The sequence below is a fragment of the Mobula birostris genome, chromosome 10 (genome assembly GCF_030028105.1).
Source record: "Mobula birostris isolate sMobBir1 chromosome 10, sMobBir1.hap1, whole genome shotgun sequence".
Lineage (NCBI taxonomy): Eukaryota > Metazoa > Chordata > Chondrichthyes > Myliobatiformes > Myliobatidae > Mobula > Mobula birostris.
This window is the reverse complement of record NC_092379.1, coordinates 80,835,952-80,854,699: the sequence shown is the minus strand read 5'-3', so window position 1 is coordinate 80,854,699 and position 18,748 is coordinate 80,835,952.

Below are 18,748 nucleotides of genomic sequence, written 5' to 3'. Positions count from 1 at the left end.
GCACAGCAGCAATGGCTTGAGTTTCTGGAAAAAATGAGAAAGGTGCAGGATAAACGTATTACAAAAATGAAGAAATATTCAAATGGCAAAATAGTACAACGGTGGCTGACAACGTAAGTCAAAGCTATTGTAAAAGCAAAAGAGAGGGCATGCAACAAAGCAAAAATTATTGTGAAACTAGAGAATTGGGAAGTTTTTAAAAACCTACAGAGAGCAACTAAAGGAATCATTAGGAGGGGAAAGAGAAATATAAAAGCAAGACAGTAAACATAACAAAGTGGATAGAGGAAGTTTTTTCAAGTATGTAAAAAAATAATAGAGATGAGAGTGGATATAGGACTGCTAGAAAATGAGGTCGGAGAAATAATAAAAGGGAACAAGGAGATGGTAGGTGAACTAAATGAGTATTTTGCATCAGTCTTCACTGTGGATGACACTAGCAGTGTGCCAGGTGTTGAAGGGTGTGAGGGAAGAGAAGAGAGTGCAGTCAATTTTACAAGGGAGAAGGTGTTCAAACATCTGAAAGACCTAAGGGTACATAAGTCACCCAGACCAGATGAACTGCACCCTAGGGTTCTGAAAGCGGTAGCAGTAGAGATTGTGGAGGCATTAGTAATGATCTTTCAAAAACTATTGGACTCTGACATGGTGCCAGGGGACTGGAAAATTGCAAATGTCACTCCACTCTTCAACAAAGGAGGAAGGTAGCAGAAAGGAAATTATAGACCAGTTAGCCTGACCTCAGTGGTTGGGAAGATGTTGGAATCAATTCTTAAGGATGAAGTTATGGAGTACTTAGCGAAGCAGGACAGGATAGGTGAAAGTCAGCATGGTTTCTTAAGGGAAAAGCTTACCTGATGAACCTGCTGGAATTCTTTGAGGGGATAAAGGGGATGCAGTAGATGTTGTATATTTGGACTTGCAGAAAGCCTTTGACAAGGTGCCACACATGAGGCCGCTTACCAAATTAAGAGCCCATGGTATTACAGGAAAGTTACTGGCATGTTTAGAGCATTGGCTGATAGATAGGAGGAACTGAATGGGAATAAAAAGATCCTTACTGGTTGGCTGAGAGTGACCAGTGGTGTTCCGCAGGGGGTGGTGTAGGGACCTCTACTTTTTGTGCTGTATGTCAATAACTTAGATGATGGAATGGCTTTGTTGTCAATTTTTTCAGATGATACAAAGATTGGTGGAAGGGCAGGCAGTGTTGAGGAAGCAGGTAGGATGCAGAAGGACTAAGGCAGTTTAGGAGAATGGGCAAGAAAGTGGCAAATGAAATACAATGTTGCAAAATGCATGGTCATGCATTTTGGTAGTAGAAATAAATGTGCAAACTACTTTCTAAACAGGGAGAAAATCCAAAAATCTGAGATGCAAAATGTCTTGGGAGTCATTGCGCAGAACACTCCAAGGTTAACTTGCAGGTCGAGTCAGTGGTGAAGAAGGAAATACAATAGTGGCAATAATTTCAAGAGGTCTAGAATACAAGAGCAGGGATGTGATGCTGAGTCTTTATAAGGCAGTGGTGAGGCTTCAGCTTGAGTATTGTGAACCATTCTGGGCTCCTTATCTGAGAAAAGGTGTGCTGGCTTTAGAGAGGGTTCAGAGGAGGTTCACAAGGATGATTCCAGGAATGGAAGGGTTATCATACAAGGAACATTTGATAGCTCCATGTCTGCACTCACTGGAAGTTAGAAGGATGAGGGGGACCTCATTGAAACGTTTTGATTGTTGAAACACCTAGACAGAGTCGATGTGGAAAGGATGATTCCCATGGTGGGGAAGTCTACGACAAAAGGGCACTGCCTCGAGTTTGATGGGGCATCCATTTAAAACAGAGGTGCAGAGAAATTTCTTTAGCCAGAAGGTGAAGAATTTATGGAATTTGTTACCACAGGCAGCTATGGAGGCCAGGTTGTTAGGAGTATTTGAGGCAGAGATTGATAGGTTCTTAATTGGACACGGCATCAAACATTACAGGGAGAAGGCAGTGGAGTGGTGCTTAGGAGGGGGAAAAAGAATCAGTCATGAGTGAATGACGGAGCAGACTCGTTGGGCCAAATGGCCTAATTCTGCTGCCATGTCTAATAGTGTTCTAGTCTTATCATCCACGTATTGTATAATGGTTGAATTAATGGCTGGTGGCTCCCTCAGATGTTGTCTCAAAGCCATGTGATATACGGTCAGTCTGTTGTGGAACGCTTGTAGTAACCTTGTCCACTGGTATTGTTGACCATCAACTGTGAAAAACAACCATAGTTGACATTCAGAAGCCAATTCTACGGGTCAGAATCCATTGGCCATATCAGTAACTATAAACTACTTTTGTGATTGCTTCAGGGCATTGAAAATAATTGATGGATCTGCTTGTCAATACATTGATTAGCAACCCGGTGCTCCACCATCAGCGTCCTTTCATAGGTTCCCTGTTCAGTTCTGCGTGTCTTCTCTTTTGTTTCCTCACTTGAGTCACTAGGTGTCACTGTAGAGTCCATGTCATGCTAATCCTGTAATTCCTCAGGGTTCAGATGGTGTCCCTGTCTCAGAGGACTGCCCAATGTAAGCTGTAATTCCTCAGCATTTGGATGGTGTCACTGAATTGGAAGACTGTCTGATGTTGGCAGTGCTCCCTCAGGAGAAACATCACTGGTAGGAAAGCCCACTTGAAGGCCCTGCTCAGCTTTTTGATATTGCTTTAGTTTGCTTCTTAGCTCCATACAATGCACTTTGATTCAATTATACTTACCATGTTATTATCTTGCTCATTCTGTTACTGCAAAAATTTGTTCTTTATATTCTTACTACCTTGATCACACTGTTTTTGTAGTTTATCACATGTTCCACTTTTCTTTCCCAATTATTTAATTAACTTCTTTACTTGCTTGCAATGGATCTGAGGTTGAGAAGGTGAACAGCTTTAAGTTCCTCAGCATAAACATCACCAAGGATCTCATGTGGTCTGTACATACCGGCTATGTGGTGAAAAGGACACAACAGCACCTCTTTTACCTCAGATGGTTGGAGAAGTTGGGTATGGGCCCCCAGGTCCTAAGAACTTTCTACAGGGGCACAATTGATAGCATCCTGGCTGGGTGCATCACTGCCTGGTATAGGAACTGTACCTTCCTTAATCGCAGTACTCTGCAGAGAGTGGTATAGACAACGGAGCACATCTGTAGAAATGAATTTCCCACTACTCAGGACATTTACAAAGACAGGTGTGTAAAAAGGGCTCAAAGGATTATTGGAGACCCAGTCACCCCAACCACAAACTGTTCCAGCTGCTACCATCCGGGAAATGGTACCACAGCATTAAAGCCAGGACCAACAGGCCCCAGGACAGCTTCTTCCACCAGGCCATCAGACTGATTAATTCATGTGACATAACTGTATTTCTATGTTATATTGACTGTCCTGTTGTACATACAACTTATTATAAATTACTATAAATTGCACATTTAGACGGAGACATAACATAAAGACGTAACGTAAACATTCCTCGTATATGAAGGATGTAAGTAATAAAGTCAATTCAACTCAGTTCAATACATTAACTTTTTCACTTGCTCATACATTCAAACAAACTGACCACTTGATTGTATATTTAACTCACATTTTTTTCCTTTCCCTCAGGCATTCGCTGCATCTTATCACAGGCCTTCTTAATAATCTTAACATTGATGGTATTTTTCATCTGGATTTTTTCATTAATCTTATCAGACTGATATGTTTTATTCAGGTAAGAGCTTAGTTTCACAACTTTGGCCATTATCTTAATTCAATCTAGTGTAACACTTGATTTATACATGCTTTTTATCACTTTGACCATGATCTGAAATATTATTAGATTGCAACCAGAGTATTTCTCCGTACCCCACCAGCTTGTAAGAATTTAATCTGAACACGATATTAATTTCACTGCTTGTCTATTTTTAAAGATTTGATTTTCTCCAAATAGCAACATACAGAATACAAGTTTCCTCACTCTTATATTCCCACCAGAAGATGTATTGAAGCAGAACTTGTTTTTTTCCAATGACCTGGAATTAGAGGAAGTTCTTACAGCCTTTGTTTCACACTAAAATTTACACTTCATCTGGGATTCTTCTGCGTTCTTAAATCTTCACAACTACTCTTGCCGACCACGCGAAATTGTTGAATTCTGATGTTTTGGATCCAAGCTTTTTTCAGAAGTCAATAAAGAAGCATAAAACAGATCATTTTAGTAAGCACTAAGAAAACAAAGGAATTGGAAACAGACAGTAGTAGGAGTCTAGGAGATGAAGGAAAAGTAGAAACAATGATGGCAGGCCAACGTGCTCCGCCCTTCTTATACCATAGATAAGAGACACTCCATTCAATTTGTAGATAAGAGTTAACCAATCAGTTAGCGGCTATTCAAATAATGTGATACCAAAGAAGTATCCAGAAAGAGACAGATCCATAACCATTTGGTAACACACTACACAATTACATGTATATACTGTAGGTAATTATATAAAATATAAGCAGACATACAAAGTTAAACTGCAAAGAAATAATAATTATATAGTTTCATCTAACAGTAGCATAGCTAAAAGCATAACACTGTTAAAGCACCACCAACCCTAGTTCAGTTCCTACCACCCTCTGCGAGCAATTTGTACATTCTTCCCATGACCACATGGGTTTCCTCTGGGTGTTTTGGTTTTCTCCCACATTAGATTAATTGGTTAACAGATTAATTGGTCACATGGGTGTAATTGGATGGCACAGGCTCATTGGGCAGTAGGTCCTGATACTGTGCTGGGTTTCTAAATAAATAAAAATAAATCACTATAGTTATTTTTGGAGAAGGTAATCATGCAGTGCTGTTGGGTATGAAGTTCCTAATAAAGACTAAGGAACATTAGGTTATTTCCAAGTCAGAGTAATGTGTGACTTGGAGGAGGAGCTGCAAATAGTGGAGTTATCATGCACATCCTGCCCTTTTCCTTCTTAAGAATATATGAATGGAGGAAATAGGTGCAGGAAGAGCTGGTCTGGTCTCTCGAGCCAGCTCTGTTGACTGTCAAGATCACCACCTATCTCCACCCTGAATGTTATTTTCTTGAACTATCCACCCTTGCATTGATTTCCTTAATACCCAGAAATATATTGATCTCTTCTTTGAATGAACTCAGTCACTGTGTCCTCCCAGCCCTTCAGAGCAGAACATTTCAAATATTCACTATTGTCATTCAAAGACTATGGTGCTTGATTCCAGACACTTCAGCCTGGGGAAGCATCTGCCCTGCATCCATCTGCTGAGGCCTATAAGAATGCTGTAAAAGTTCAATGAAATCTCCTCTCTAGAGAATACAGGCCTATTTTACTCAATCTCTCCCACCATTTTTGAACCTGTTTATGAATCTTTGTTGCACTCGCTCTATGTTTTTAGCAAGACGACCAAAGTTTATTTGCTGGTGTTGGTGGTAAAGGCTGCAATTGAAGGAAATGAGCTTCCTGTAGATTAGAAATTATTATCACCTTGAACTACTTACCCTCCATTCATTGCATTGCATGTTGTGCAATGTGTGCATACCCTATACCTATGTTCATCATGGATGCTCTACACTCAAGACAGAGACAGGGAATTACCTTCTCCTTGAGGGCACAAGAGATGTTCAAATTCTTGGCTGCCTGTTGATTTAGGGGTTGATAGATTGTTTTCAGGTGGTGCTTCAAGCACTGCTTCTTAACCCAGAGCTCCTAATGAGCCACAAAGATTATCAATCCCTGAACTTTTATGAGGTGTAATCTTCAACACAAAAGTTTTCATGGTCAAATATACTTATCCAAAAGCTGGAGAAATTTCCCTTCCAAACACACTGCTAATATCATCACCTCTTTTCCTTCGCTGGGCCACGTCTGCTGCCACCAGAGCACCTCATTATTCAGTTTCCAAACCTGGAAATACGTCTCTCCTCTGTGGGCTCCTTCACATTTTTGCTGCAGTTGTCCCCAAAACAACAAAAGAATGAGATCCCTCAAGGCAAACATTATAACAGTCCTGGAAAGAACATCCTTGTCAAATAAATTAGCCAATCAGATAAATCACTGGCTGCCCAGCAATGGCAATATCTTACTTTGTCCGCAAATGAAGAGAGGCATAAATCCCTTCAGTGCCTCAGTTCTCCTGTTGGCTTCACTATGCCAAATGACTGTCCTCATCCAGCAAGGAGTAAGAAAGGCAGAACCACTGGCAACAACAGCATTATAGTTACACAATATGTTAACAGCAGCATTATACGAGAACTCAATAACATTACAGTACACACGTTCCCTTGTCACCCTTTAGTGTACCATTTGTGTCTCTCTCCAAAGTGCTTTGGCTGCTTCACTAATTATAAACAGAGTTGCCTTCAGACTTGTGACTTCATCCAAGAAAGTTAATGTTGTTCCCTTGAGAAGGAGAAGGAAACAACTGTTGGCTATAAGGGGTGACCAACAGCATCCAAGTTAGCTGACTAGGTGCTGTCAACAAAATACCATTGGGGAGGGAGCAGTAGAACAATGAATCCTAGCATGCTGAGAGCAGAAATGAGAAACGAGCGGTATACCTCCATTGACAGTGCTCTGGACCAGCACATCACATGGACTTACTGACAGCAGGAGAGCAGATCACACAACTGCATTTAGAATTGTACAGCTCCTACTAATAGTTGAACTGAACGTCATTATAGGCATTGTGAGTGAATAAAATGGCTTCCATGATCAAACAGTGGAGAATGCGCATGCAGTTGCCTCAGTGTGATGACTGTCAAACTTATGCAGGCAATTAGGATTGACTTGAAGTTATTGATCTTCTTTTGACACTGGCAACAGCTCCAGACAACCTTTGGCCTGTGTTTGATTTCTTTGCCACCTCTTTCCATTGCCATGTCATCACAGCTGCGGAGGACATGAGATCTTTGGTGCACAGGGATTCCTTGATGTGATTGACTTCTTCAATATGGATGACTAGGACAGCGTCATTAAAATGATAATCTACCTTCTTCTGGGTAGCCATAACATTCTGCCGTGGTTGACAAACAAGCCAATGACTTGACCAATGATTACGTTCTGTCAGCAACTCCCCTTTAGGAGTACAGCCTTCATGTAACCTGGTACTGATTAACCGGTGTGAGATTCTCGTGAAATTCCCTGTATTTAATGCATATTACTGGGGAGATCAGAAGGTCACATTTTAAATGTACGTACTCACCTACTGAGGTATTAGCATGAAAGCCACCAACCAGTTCGTACAAGACCAATTGGACATCAGTCTGTGTCCCACATCACCATTTCAGTTCATTCTATTGGCAATACAGTGTTTAGCCCATATGCATTTGGTGGGGAGACTGAGGGGACACCTAAAGTCACCACCATGTAGTGGGGGGGGGGGGGGAGAACGTCGCTTCACTCACGGTACAGGCTGCAAAAATAAACACGGAAGCTGAGCTAGAGCAAGTAGCAGGAGCCATAAATGTATGCAGCAATAATATCCTTAAGCCTTTCACTGTTCATTTTGCCTTGAGTTTCCAGATAAGTAGAGTGAAAGATATCTTCGTCTGGCCTCTGTTAAAGTAAAGTGCTGAAGCAGTATTGTGTTGAGAAAGTTCACCTTAAATTCAGCTTGAAGAAATTGGTCAATGAATAGTTTTCCTTTTTTAAATGATTATGTATTAGAAACATAGAAAACCTACAGCACAATGCAGGCCCTTTGGCCCACAAAGCTGTGCTGAACATGTCCTTACCTTAGAACTACCTAGGCTTACCCATAAACACAAAGTACTCTGCAGATGCTGGGGTCAAAGCAACACGCACAACATGCTGGAAGTAATCAGCAGGCCGGGCAGCATCCGTGGAAATGATCAGTCAACGTTTCAGGCCGGTCAACATTGACTGATCGTTTCCACAGATGCTGCCCGACCTGCTGAGTTCCTCCAGCATGTTGTGCGTGTAGGCTTACCCATAACTCTCTATTTTTCTAAGCTCCATGTATCCAACCAGGAGTCTCTTAAAAGAGCCTATGATTTCTGCCTCCACCACCACCGCCGGCAGCCCATTCCACGCACTCACCACTCTGTGTAAAAAACTTACCCCTGACATCTCCTCTGTACCTATTTCCAAGCACCTTAAAACTATGCCCTCTCGTGCTAGCCATCTCAGCCCTGGGAAAAAGCCTCTGACTATGCACACGATCAATGCCTCTCATTCTCTTGTATACCTCTATCAGGTCACCTCTCATCCTCTGTCATTCCTAGGAGAAAAGGCCGAGTTCATTCAGCCTATTCTCATAAGGCATGCTCCCCAATCCAGGCAACATCCTTGTAAATCTCCTCTGCACCCTTTCTATGGTTTCCACGTCCTTCCTGTAGTGAGGCGACCAGAATTGAGCACAGTACTCCAAGTGGGGTCTGACCAGGGTCCTATATAGCTGCAACATTACCTCTCAGCTCTTAAACTCAATCCCACGACTGATGAAGGCCAATGCACCATAAGCCTTCTTAACCAGAGTCAACCTGCATAGCAGCTTTGAGTGTCCTATGGACTCGGACCCCAAGATCCCTCTGATCCTCCACACTGCCAAAAGTCTTGCCAATAATGCTACATTCTGCCATCATATTTGACCTCCCAAAATGAACCACTTCACACTTACCTGGGTTGAACTCCATCTGCCACTTTTCAGCCCAGTTTTGCATCCTATCAATGTCCTGCTGTAACCTCTGACAGCCCCCCACACAATCCACAACACCTCCAATCATTGTGTCATCAGAAAATTTACTAACCCATCCCTCCACTTCCTCATCCAGGTCATTTTTAAAAAAATCACAAGAGTAAGGGTCCCAGAACAGAACCCTGAGACACACCACTGGTCACTGGCCTTCATGCAGAATATGACCCATCTACAACCACTCCTTGCCTTCATGGACAAGCTAGTTCTGGATCCACAAAGCAATGTCCCCTTAGATCCCCTACCTCCTTACTTTCTCAATAAGCCTTGTATGGGCTACCTTATCAAATGCCTTCCGAAATCCATATATACTACATCTACGGCTCTACCCTCATTAATGTGTTTAGTCACATCCTCAAAAAATTCAACCAGGCTCGTAAGGCAGGACTTGCCTTTGACAAAGCTATGCTGACTATTCTTAATCATATTATGCCTCTCCAAATGTTCATAAATCCTGCCTCTCAGGATCTTCTCCATCAACTTAACAACCACTGAAGTAAGACTAACTGGTCTATAATTTCCTGGGCTATCTCTACTCCCTTTCCTGAATAAAAGAACAACATCCACAACCCTCCAATCCTCTGGAACCTCTCCCGTCCTCATTGATGATGCAAAGATCATCGCCAGAGGCCCAGCAATTTCCTCCCTCGCTTCCCACAGACACCTGGGGTATATCTCATCCGGTCCTGGTGACTTATCCAACTTGATGCTTTCCAAAAGCTCCAGCACATCCTTTTCTTTAATATCTACATACACAAGCTTTTCAATCCGCTGCAAGTCATCCCTACAATTGCCAAGATCCTTTTCTGTAGTGAATACTGAAGCAAAGTATTCATTAAATACCTCTGCCACCTCCTCTGGTTCCATACACACTTTTCCACTGTCACACTCGATTGATCCTAATCACTCACGTCTTATCCTCTTGCTCACTTCGCTCCAGGAATGCCTGATTTATCAACTTCAAACAGAAACTGAATATAATTTCAGTTCTCACTTATTCAAATAAATATGCAAATCAACACAGCTGGGCTCATTTGTAATGACAGCCATGGTTCTGCATCTATTCTCCCAAAACAAATAAGCAGGATCCAGGCAGAAGCTAACTGCTGCATGTTTCAAGGACAGTAATGCTCAGATCACTCATTTATGTGTCAACAATTGATATCTTAAACTACTAGGTGCAGGAATTAATCTGGCTTTATTACTTTTCATTCGTTGCCTCCAAAATGGCATTTCAATTGAAAGTGATGGTATTTCTATTGGAAACATAATACAACAAAACATTTATGAAATGAATTAATAAACTCTGTGGTGGCTGCATTGCCAAACATTGTGGAAAGTTTGATTAAATTATCCATTTGTCTGGAGATACTGAACTGACATTGATCATTTGTTTTCAACCGCAGAAATCTTTTTTTTAAAAAAAGTTTTCAACAATTAGGAACCAATTTGCATCACTAATTGTCAAAGAATGTACAAGCTTCACCCTTTTGAAAACAATTGCTGAGGGAGTGGTGTGTGGCCCAAGGCAACTTGAAAAGCAAACAGCCATTTACGTGTGGTGTCTGGTACAATGCTATGGAACATAAAATCTCTGATTTCAGTGCTAACATTTGAATTTTAATTATATTCAAACTCACAGAAAGCACTGGGTTGTGAAGTTGAGTTACATCAAATCTGTTAGCAATAATTCATCATATTTCACATGCATTGCACTCCTTACATGCAATGACTCTATTATGAACCCACTGGAAAGGAAAATTCCCCAACAAAAACCTGGCAGCCTGGAGTAATATCAACATCTGTTCCTGTTTTTATTCTGAACCACATGTTTTCAGCAAATTCTTCCCATAAGTTTATTTGAAGGAATTTAGACCTCTTGTAAATATTTCACATGAACTTTTAAAAGAAGAATCTTCATCTTCAAGTGATGCTGCCTGTTTTATTCACTAGACATCTAATAGACATATTTTTGAGTTATAAGGAGAAATTGGACAGGCTGGAAAGGTTTTCTTTGGAGTGAATAGGCTGAGAAGTTACTTAATAGACCTAATAATTTAAGCTGAGAGGGGGTACGTTTAAAAGGGATCTGAGGGGCAAGTTTCTGACACAGGGGAGCTGCCAGAGGAAATGTTAGAGGTGGGTACAACTACATACTTTTGCCAGGTTTGATGGGAACGATTTCAAAGAATATGAGTCAAATAGTATTAGCTTAGATAAGCATTTTGGTCCGCATAGACAAATTGCGATGAAGGGGGGTAATTTGTCCAGGTCTACGGGTCCATGGGCCCAGGTCAGCAGGCCCTTCCGACCCAATAAGCACATGCCGCTCGACTCGGTACCTGCAACTAATTAAGTCACACCCATACGTCCTTGGAATGTGGGGTGAAACTGGAGCATCCAGAAGAAACCCAGGCAGTCATGGGGGGGAACATATAGCTCCATGACTTGATGAATCTTTGATTTTTTTTTAAACCTATACATTGTGCAAAAGTTGATTTAAGTAGTGTGGATAGTGCAAGCATTCATCTCCTGGGGAAAATGCATTCGTGAGGAAAATGGATTGAACACTTTTGTACACCTGAATGGTTCTGGGTTTGTATGTGTGCACATGAAGACAACTAAAGCCCATTGCCTCCCTTACCAATGTAAATACAAAATCACAATTTTGTGGATCAGTTGCAGGAGAAGTCAGGGAACATCTCACTACTTTGTCACTTCCAGTGTTAAAGGGACCACTGCTGGTATTGTGAATCCTGACTGGACAGCATTAGACCTCACTGCAGGCTCTTCAATCATCTCACAAGATCCAGAGGGATTTGCTCAAATGAACAGAGTGTGCTTTCCTCAGCATTTGGCTAATCAGATACACAGCTCAGTGGTGACACTGCTGGCAACACTCCATTAGCCCGCGAGGTGCAGATTGCCAAAGCCATTCTTAAAGCAAAGTTGGTGCATATGTGAAAGAGATTAAGTTTCAGGGCTGCAGGAAAAGACGACAAAAGGAACTGGAATGTTGAGATTGATCTAACTAGATCTGGCATGAACTGAATAGCGAATGGCCTCTTTCCACATCATAATAAGTATGATACAATATTGTATTCTATATTGCCAGCAGCTATCCCACTTATTTCTGCAGAATGAAAGACACAGTTTTCCTCAAGTACCAGGAAGATCAAAATTGTTTTAAGAAAAGAAAACAAATGAAATAAAAATCACAACTAACCTCGGTCATGCAGCAGTGAGCACAACACTATTACAGCTCGGTTCCAACATCATCTGGAAGGAATTTGTACATCGTCCCTGTGAAATCATGGGTTTCTTCCAGATGCTCCAGTTAACCGACTAACTAGTCCCAAGACGTACCAGTTAGTAGGTTAATTGGTCATTGTAAATTCTCCCATGATTAGGCCAGTGTTAAATTAGTGGGGTGGTGGTAGCACGGCTCGAAGGACTGGAAGGGCAGACTCCAGGCCATATCTCCAAAATAAAATTTAACTTCCAACAATCCAGTTTCTTTTGCTCTTCACTGCCTTTTATATGGGCTTTCATGCCCTAAAGCTAAGTTGTGCCTCCCATTTGTGTCTAGTGTCTGACTGACCCTTTTCTCTTTGATTTCACACAGATGTTTCAAAAATGAGAATGTTCTCAAGAGAACATCTTGCTTTAGTCTTTAATCCATGGCCCAGTACTAACTGAAGGAGCAGTGTGGAATGCATGATCGAGAGGTCTGCGCAAGCATACTGCCTGAAAGCTGAAGGGGGAAGTTGACTTGACATTTTCAGGACTGTGGACTGCAAAATGCTGAACCATACAGCCACCTGGGTGACTGCTTAGACAATAGTCAAATAATCACAGACAGGACCACCATTGCTTCACCCTCCAAACCCAGAGCTAAGCTACCTGGGAGATTCTGAATTAATGCTAGGCATCGTCTCTGAAGACAGAAAAACACTCAGTCCTTCATTTCAAGGTACCTTCATCAGAAGTGAAAAAAAAATGAGAGGTGTGGCTTAAATTGCAAAGAGGGGGAAGGCTAGAGAGAGCTTAGAGAATAATGGGATAGATGAAGACCAAAGTTGAAAAGGTAACGATTGTCTTAAAACATTGCAATGAGAGAAAGGATTAAAAAGAAACAAGGGAATAATTTGAAAATTAAACCAGTAAAATCATATGGTCACTGGAAATAATTGAATTTAATATTGAGTGCTGAATCCTTTTACCACTTTGCTTCCCATCATCCAGAAACACAACAGTCCTTCCAAATAAAGCAACGAGTTACTTACATTTAGTCTGATTTTCAGTGCTCAGAATATGGTTTCCTACACAATGTGGAAACCAAAAGAAGAATGGGTACCTGCTTGGGAGAGTACTTCTGTTCAATCCTCAACAATGAACCTGATTTGTTGCATGTCACTTTGATCCAGGGAAGTTTGGCCAGGTGGATTCAGAATTGGCTTGCCTGCAGAAAGCAGAGGGTCGAGGTGGACGGAGTACATTCAGATTTGAGGGTTGAGACCAGTGGTGTCCCACAAGGATCAGTTCTGGGACCTCTACTTTTTGTGATTTTTATTAACCACCTGGACGTGGGGGTAGAAGGGTGGGTTGGCAAGTTTGCAGACAACACAAAGGTTGGTGGTGTTGTGGATAGTGTAGAGGGTTGTCGAAGATTGCAGAGAGACATTGATAGGATGCAGAAGTGGGCTGAGAAGTGGCAGATGGAGTTCAACGCAGAGAAGTGTGAGATTGTACACTTTGGAAGGACAAACTCCAAGGCAGAGTACAAAGTACATGGCAGGATACTTGGTAGTTTAGAGGAGCAGAGGGATCTGGGGGTATATGTCCACAGATCCCTAAAAATTGCCTCACAGGTAGTTAAAGGTTATGGAGTGTTAGCTTTCATAAGTCGTGGGATAGAGTTTAAAAGTCACGGGGTAATGATGCAGCCCTATAAGACTCTGGTTAGGCCACACTTGGAGTACTGTGTCCAGTTCTGGTCACCTCATTATAGGAAGGATGTGGAAGCATTGGAAAGGGTACAGAGGAGATTTACCAGGATGCTGCCTGGTTTAGAGGGTATGCATTATGATCGGAGATCAAGGGAGCTAGGGCTTTACTCTCTGGAGAGAAGGAGGATGACAAGAGACATGATAGAGGTGTACAAGATATTAAGAGGAATAGATAGAGTGGACAGCCAGCGCCTCTTCCCCAGGGCACCACTGCTCAATTCAAGAGGACATGGCTTTAAGGTAAGAGGTGGGAAGTTCAAGGGGGATATTAGAGGAAAGTTTTTTTTTTATATATATAAACTCAGAGAGTGGTTGGTGCGTGGAATATACTGCCCGAGTCAGTGGTGGAGGCAAATACACTTGTGAAATTTAAGACACTACTAGACAGGTATATGGAGGAATTTAAGGAGGGGGGTTATATGTGAGGCAGGGTTTGAGGGTCAACACAACATTGTGAGCCAAAGGGTCTGTACTGTACTATTCTATGTTCTATTCTCCATCCCATTCCCACTCTGACTGCTCTGTCTTTTGCCTCTTGCACTGTTCCAACAATGTTCTGTGAAACCTCTGGACTAACCTAATCTGCTCATGTCTTGATAGTATTTACTATGTTGGTATTATAGGCTGTCAGACATGTTATGCACTGTGCTCTTCATCATCGTCACCATTTTCCCTTCCTCTACCTGACTCTGCAGGCTTCCTTCAGATTCTCCTGCTCTATCAACTCTTCTTCAGTAGGGAAGGGGAGGAGTCCAAAGTCCAAAAAATAGAATCGATAGAAGATCGCACCCAACAGGGCGAACAACAAACATGCAAAATACAACAATCAAAGAGCAAATACAATCAATCAATAAATAAATAAAGCAATAAAGATCGAGAATGAGAGATAAAGAGTGCTTGAAGGTGAGACATAGGTTGAGGGACAGTTCAGTGATGGGGCAAATGAATTTGAGTGAAGTTATCCCCACTGTTTCAAAAGCCTGATGATAATAGCTGATCATGAACCAGGTCATCTGAGTCCTGAGGCTCCTGTACCTTCTTCCTGATGACAGAAATGAGAAGAGAGCATGACTTTGGTGGTGGAGATCCCCGATGATGGATGCTGCTTTCTTGTGACAGCGGTTCATGTGGATGTGCTCACATGATGGACTGGGCTATATCCACAATTATTGGAAGGATTTTCTGGTACAACATGAAAAAAGTCACAGAGAGATGTAACTGGTAGATATAAAGTAGGTTTTTTTTTTGGGGACACACACACACACACAAACCGACCCCCATTGGAGTCACTCGAGACTGGTACCCCAATCCAACATTACAGCACATTTTAATATGTTATAGAACAAAAGTAGAAGGACAATTTCAATATTGCAATGTCCTCGTAATGCTTCTTTTGAGTTACAAGTAGCTTCAAACTCCTGGGTCTTCTCACCAATGTGCACAAATGAGTGTTAGTTACTGTGGTCTCTGAGTTATATACATGCAATGGGGTGCTAATTGCATTCATGCAGATGCAGACATCTCAGTCAATTGGATATCTCCTGTTCTGCAATTTACTGTTCCAATCTGCATTTTGAATTTAATCCAAAATCCATATTGAGGTCTGAAGGCTGGTTGCTGTCAAAGTCAAATTAATATGTGCTATACTGCATCTCCAAAATATGCCCTAATATTTCCATTCAAAGGCACTGGTGTTTCTATACCAGGCTGTGATGCAACCAGTCAATATGCTCTCCGCATACATCTATAGACATTTGTCAAAGTTTTAGTTGTCATGCCAAATCTTCGTAAGCCTTTGAGGAAGTAGAAACTCTGCACCATGCTTTCTTTGTAAATGCACATGTGCTGGACCCAAGACAGGTCCTTTGAAATTATAACAATTTATGAGGAATTTAAAGTTGCTGACTTCCTCCAGCTCTGATCCCCTGATGAAGACTGGTTCCTCCTCCTGAAGTCAATAATTAGCTCCTCGGTTTTGCTGACACTGAGCGAGTGGTTGTTGTGGCACCACTCAGCCAGATTTTCAATCTCACTGCCATATGCTGATTCATCACCACCTTTGATGTAGCCAACAACAGTGGTGCTGTTGGTAAACTTAAATATGGCACTGGCTCTGTGCCATACAGTCGTAAGTGTAATGTGAGTAGAGCAGTGTGCTAAACGGGGAAAAGGGGGAGGACACACTTTTCTTTACCCAGAACCTGCAAAGCCAAAAACAGAGCAAACACACACAAAACACTGAAGGAACTCAGCAAGTCAGACAGCATTCATGGAAATAAACAGTCAACGTTTTGGTCTAAAACTCTTTTTCAGGACTTGAAAGGAAGGGGGAAGATGCCAGAATAAAAATGTGAGGAGAGGGAAGGAGGAATGCTAGAAGGTGATAGGTAAGTCAGATGGGTAGGAACGATAAAGAGCCTGTTACAAGGGCATCAGCTTGCTCTCCATATTGTATTGCCCTGGCTTGTGTGTCTAGGCAGCCAGGGTGCAACATCCATGGTTGAACCTGTCCAACGAAGGCCAATAATGATGAAGATAAAACAGAGGCTTGGTGAATAAGAAAGCTGCAGCCCATGATGAATTCTATACATAACAAAGAATACTTAATCATACAAAATATTTACAATATTACTAAAATATTAAATACACAATACTCCTCCTTGCTTGGCTATAAACTCAATATAAATATATTAGTCCTATAGTTTTAATTGCTGCAGAGGATTTCTTACTCGTGTGGGATAATGTCTTGCTGCATTTGAACAGATAGATAGTCGTCTCTGGCTCATTTAAAACTTTCTCACTGCCACTGTTATGTTTTGTAACTCCAAAACATAATACTTATTTAAAGAAAACCATGGAGCCGGGAATAACATGCCTGCTTTATTCTTCCTTTAGAGAGACATGCACTTATGATGTGGTGATATAATGATGTACACCATTCACATACACTAACCCATAATTAATTATGTAACCAAGGAATTATTAATCATACAATATATTTACAATATTGCTCAAATATTACTGAAGTATTAAATACACAAGTACAGCCCAGGAACAGTCCCTTTGGCCCCCAGTACGGTGCGAAGTAATTCAGGTGAGTGACAATCCTTTCTTAAACTCTTCCTTTCTGCCCACACATAGTTCATATCACTCCATTCTCTGCATATCCACGTGCCAATCTAAGAGCCTTTTAAATGCCTCATTTCATATCTGCTTTGCCACCTGTGGCAGTACATACCAGGCACCACTCTGTGTCACAATGGGGGTGCTGGGAATGGGCCCAAATGCAAGACACAGACACTGAAGTACGAGGAACTTGACTAGAGTAGGGACGTGACAGGATACAGACAAGGAGCAATGACAAGATCGCAGACTTGCGCTAAGACATGGACAAGACAGGGAACCCGGACAAAGAACTATGCACTAGGAGCCTGGGCTTGGGCTCCGAGCCAGATACTGGACAAGGACCCAGAACCTGGGTCTTGCCTCGGGCTTGGGCCCCAGAACTAGGCAAGGACATGACATGACTACGGGATAAGACGTGGCTGGGGTCTACAGGCTTGTGGCTGCAGGCTGGGGTCTTGGTCTTGAGGCCAGAGTTCCTGCAGGCAGGCTGGGGTCTTGAGGCCAGAGTTCCTGCAGGCAGGCTGGGGTCTTGAGGCCAGAGTTCCTGCAGGCAGGCTGGGGTCTTGAGGCCAGAGTTCCTGCAGGCAGGCTGGGGTCTTGAGGCCAGAGTTCCTGCAGGCAGGCTGGGGTCTTGAGGCCAGAGTTCCTGCAGGCAGGCTGGGGTCTTGAGGCCAGAGTTCCTGCAGGCAGGCTGGGGTCTTGAGGCCAGAGTTCCTGCAGGCAGGCTGGGGTCTTGACTCTTGAGAAGAGGAGGCTGATAACTCAGAGGCTGGAACTTGGAGACAGACTGAGGACTGTACATCAACATAGAGCCAGGACTTATCCTTTGAAAAGCCGGGACTCATCTTTAACACAACACCAACATGAGACAGGACAGTACATAGACATAGAGCCAGGACTTATACTTAGACAAGCCAGGACTCAACTTCTCCACACCAAGGTGGAACAGGACCATCCGTCAGGTAACAGCAGAACAGCTAGACTTACCCAACAGAGGCAAAGACAAGACAAGACAGGTCCCCCCACAGGGCAACAGCAGAACAGCCTGACTTACCCCATGGAGGCAAGGACAAGACAAGACAGATTCCCCCTGCAAGGCAACAGCAAAATGGCCTGACTTACCCCATGGAGGCAAGGACAAGAAGAGACAAACACCAAAGAACAACATACAATTCCATCTCTGCTTCAGGGTAGCTCCGAGTCACAGTTACAGCCAGCAACTTCAGCTGGCTACAGAAACAGCCAGATCCCTACCTACCTCAGAGTGGCTGGCAGCCACTCAGCTGGCCAGGAAACAGCCAAATCCATACCGCAATAACACTCCGACTACTGACAGCAAGGCTCCATGAAGCGATAGTTCTCCAATGCGGCCTAAAGATGGCAAGTGGCCACTCTAGCCTTCCACCAACAGGTTGCTCCCAGAGGATCTTGACAAGACAAACCAGCAGCCCACACTCAACCCCAAGGCTACTTATATTGCAAGCCCCAAGATGGGAATCAGGCGCCTATGATTAACTCAATCAAAACAAGGGACAGCTGGAAAACCCGGAGTCCTGAGTCCACGGACCGGACCATGACACTCTGTGCCAAGAAATCTTGTCCCACTTTTTTTTCACATTGAACTTCCCCTTCTCAATTTAAATTCATGCTCTCTAATAATAGACATTTCAACCCTGGGAAAAAGATCATCTCTGCCACTCATCATTTTATAAACATCTGTCCGGTCTCCCCACAACTGCTGCCACTTCAGAGGAAAGAAAATTGTTTTGTCCAACCCCTCTTAGCATATACCCTCTAATACTGGCAGCATTCTGCTGCATCAATTTTGTACCTTCCATAGATCAAATCAAACAAAAAGGAGTTTTCAACATGA